This window comes from Euprymna scolopes, chromosome 8 (genome assembly GCF_053919585.1).
Source record: "Euprymna scolopes isolate OS-2025 chromosome 8, ASM5391958v1, whole genome shotgun sequence".
NCBI classification, from domain to species: Eukaryota; Metazoa; Mollusca; class Cephalopoda; order Sepiida; family Sepiolidae; genus Euprymna; species Euprymna scolopes.
Genome location: NC_136489.1, coordinates 40838015 through 40843014, shown reverse-complemented (window position 1 = coordinate 40843014; position 5000 = coordinate 40838015). Strand labels below are relative to the sequence as shown.

Below are 5000 nucleotides of genomic sequence, written 5' to 3'. Positions count from 1 at the left end.
CTGAAGATCTTTCTCTAAGGTCTCAGCCATTACCTTACATATGTGCACATTAGTTTTTCCCCACGTGCCTGCTAACTATGTTCAAATGTGGATATGTCTTAGTTTGCTTTCGACCACAGTATGGTTACACTGTTTTGTAATAATTACACGTTTCTGATTGGCAGCCAAATGATCTAAAGATAAAGATGTTTCTTACTGGCTGTAAAATATTTTTAAAAAGTTACCACTTGCTGAATAATACATAAATACACAAGAGTGTGGATGGATTCTATTCTTTTGATTATTTGATGTTGATTACATATGCTCTGAAGTTAGAAACACACCATTGAGCTTGATATTTGAGACAATTTTTTGGATATTATAAAAATATTTAACTGAAAAATACATATCTTTATAACTCATTAATATATATATATATATATATATATATATATATATATATATACATGAGAGAGAGGGGGGAGAGATTTATGTATATCAGAAAACAGGGAGAGAATAAAAATAGTGTAATTACATTTTAATGTCAAAATAATTGCATTAAAATAAGTGCGAATAACTCAATTATCATAAAATCTTTATGCCATGTCACACGTAAGTAAAATAAATAGAAACATATATACGCATAGAAATGTATGCGTATATCTATATATCTTTGTTTACGCGGAGAGCATATACTATGCCTAGAATTCACAAATAGCGTTGTTTCTTGTCATCCTTAAACTCCACTTGCTACTGGTATAAAACTAGGCCGACTGGTGTTTGACATTGCGCAACTCTTGCCTAAAAAATTCCATGCGCATATATATATATATATATATATATATATAATTGTATGTTTTGCAATATATATCCGCACTCTTATAAATTTGTGTTTTTGTGTATTCATGTTAAAAAAACCCTTTTTTTCATCTATTTAAAGAGAAAATACAACTTTGTTATATATGGGTCGCCGAGTTGCATTCCTCTGCTAAATATCCAGCCAATTTGCAAATTCTTTTAAACTTTCATTTTAATTAACTCTCTAATGTTTTTTCTCGATTTTCTCATGATATGATGATCTTTAGTTTAGTATTACGAGGAATTATATTCATGCAGATATTCTACATTCTTTATACTTGCGTAATATTTGCTAGTATATATATATATATATATATATATATCTATATATATATGCATATATATATATATATAATAATTAAATGTGTATGTGCAATATATATATATATAATAATTAAATGTGTATGTGCAATATATATACATATATATATATAATTACATATTGTGTTTATATATATATATATATATATATATATAATTTCATATGGTTGTGTTTATATATATATATATATAATTTCATATGGTTGTGTTTATATATATATATATATATATATATAATTTCATATGGTTGTGTTTATATATATATATATATATATATATATATATATATATATATATATATATATATAAAGAGATAGTGTCTAGTAGCCATTCAAGTTATTTTTTCTGTAGAGGAATTTATCAGACAACCTGGCATGAGGATAATTTCTCCTACAAGCAAACCCGAACTAAATATTTGAAATCACAAATAAGATATGCTCGTTATGAGTAACACACTCTGGCTTTGTCGGGAAATACTGCATCTTCCCCAATTAATGTTACCTTAAGTAACGCCACAAAGATGAATACTCCAGCAGACTAGACGAATTCTAGTTATGGAATCCGGTAAGACCAAGAGAACACGAGAAAAGGGGTACTATAACTTATTTAAATGCTTAAGTCGGGAGCGGAAAATATGTTATTTACGTATTTACTACCACCGTGTTTAAGTAGAACTTTAATGGAATATTTATAAATTAATGTATCTCATACAGAGATCGTTAGTTCCAGTTCGCTTGATTTCTGAAAACTTCGACCAAAATAAAATTTAAAAAAATATAAATACATATAAATTTTAAGCGTTTTTTTTAATTCATTAAAAGAGAATATTAACTTCCAGCTCCTTTATTTTAGTGCGAGAGTTTGGCTAATTTTTGAAAGGCACGTAGTCATTATCAACATCATCGTCGTTTTTTTTAATTTATTGACAGAAGGTCATGCAATGAAGAAAGTTCTTCTGCTTAAAGAGATCAACTCTCTCAGCGAGAAAAGAGCACGCAACAAAAAGTTGCAGCAAGAAAGTTACCTCCCCTTGAATTATTACACTGTTCTTTCTCCCCGTTCACCTGCCACCTTCACCACATCCCGCTCCACCCCTCGGCCCCTTACGCCCATTTGTCGCCACCATTCATTCCCGCTTCTTCGTCTTCAACCAATCTGCCTATTGTTTATCGTAGCGTCGCTCTCGCCCGTTTAATGTGGGTACTTAAACCGTAGAGATAATTTCAGGTCGAGGCTGATCTGATTAACCCCAGCAAAGTATTCCGGTTGTTTGTTTTAAATTTCATCCCAAGTCCTGATTAATCCGTCCGCCTCTTACAAAAGAAAGGAAGGAGTTTCACAATTTTACAGTTCTATTGTAAATGGCAGTATTCTAAATCAATATCGTTTCATTAATTCGATAGTAAACGTAATCTAATGCGTTAGATTTGTACATTATAATTCATTTTTATCAACAATATATTATACATAACACACATATATACGTATATATCATACATACAAAAATATTTAAATATTTTTGTTATTCATTTGGTACAATATTGCGTACAATTGTTTCAGCCCCCAGTTTCAAGCTTCAAAGTTTGAATATACGTTGTTGATAATAAACATGGATGAAGACTGTATTAACTGAAAATGTCCTTTTGAAATATTGTTTTCTTTTTATATCCGCTGATGAAGCCCATGTGGTGCGAATTATAATTTGATTAACAACTATATTCTTATATGAATACATTGTGAGCTGAAACAATTGTATGCAATGTTTTAACAAATAAAATAAAACCTTTCCAAAAATGAGTAAATACTTGGGTGTTTATCCTTATTAACATGGTATTTTAAAAGACAAGCATTTATAGCTCTAGTTTTGCACTATTGAGCTCTCTTAATGGAACTTTATCTTATTCGTTTAACTGATAATCCCGTAAATTACCATTAGTACTATAGTAAATTCAAGAGCAAAAGCTGATGCAGTGATTGCAGATTATTAAATGACTTACTGAATAAATAGTTTTCAAACGAATGATAAAAAAGAAATTAAATAGTTTTTTAATAGTTTTAAACGTTAACAAACTTCCAAGACTAATTATATATATATATATATATATATATATATATATATATATATATATATATATATATATATATATATATATATATATATAAAGAGAGGGAGTGAGAAAGTATGAAAGATCTAATTACGCGCATACTGAAAATCAATCATCTTAATGCAGCACCCTAAAAAGGGACGAAACGTCAATAAGTCACTCCACCTACTAGGTTTTGCTTATTTCCCCGTATTTGTGTGTATTTACATTATATATATATATATATATTTACATTATATATATATATATATATATATATTTACATTATATATATATATATATATATATATATATTTACATTATATATATATATATATATATATATATTTACATTATATATATATATATATATATATATATTTACATTATATATATATATATATATATATATTTACATTATATATATATATATATATATATATTTACATTATATATATATATATATATATATATATATACATTATATATATATATATATATATATATATATATACATTATATATATATATATATATATACATTATATATATATATATATATTTACATTATATATATATATATATATATTTACATTATATATATATATATATATATATTTACATTATATATATATATATTTACATTATATATATATATATATATATATATATATATTTACATTATATATATATATATATATATATATATATATTTACATTATATATATATATATATATATATATATATATTTACATTATATATATATATATATATATATATATTTACATTATATATATATATATATATATATTTACATTATATATATATATATATATATATATATTTACATTATATATATATATATATATATATTTACATTATATATATATATATATATATATTTACATTATATATATATATATATATATATATTTACATTATATATATATATATATATATATTTACATTATATATATATATATATATATATTTACATTATATATATATATATATATATATATATATATTTACATTATATATATATATATATATATATATTTACATTATATATATATATATATATATATATATATTTACATTATATATATATATATATATATTTACATTATATATATATATATTTACATTATATATATATATATATATTTACATTATATATATATATATATATTTACATTATATATATATATATATATTTACATTATATATATATATATATTTACATTATATATATATATATATATATTTACATTATATATATATATATATATATTTACATTATATATATATATATATATATTTACATTATATATATATATATATATATATATTTACATTATATATATATATATATATATATATATATTTACATTATATATATATATTTACATTATATATATATTTACATTATATATATATTTACATTATATATATATTTACATTATATATATATATTTACATTATATATATATATTTACATTATATATATATATTTACATTATATATATATATTTACATTATATATATATATTTACATTATATATATATATTTACATTATATATATATATTTACATTATATATATATATTTACATTATATATATATATTTACATTATATATATATAAGCAAACATTTCAAGCGATAATAGAAAAACATCTGCTTAATTATCCCTTTTTATTGTTTTGATTTTTGTGATCTTTCTTGTGTTAAAACAAAATGATAAACGCGCTATATAT

At 21.8% G+C, this 5000-nt stretch overlaps 1 protein-coding gene across 25 annotated transcripts in view; it reads right to left on the bottom strand.

Moving 5' to 3' along the window:
* LOC145283523 (transcription factor collier-like) overlaps positions 1-5000 on the bottom strand; it is a 581603-nt gene that overhangs the window by 425895 nt on the left and 150708 nt on the right. The window lies entirely within an intron of this gene.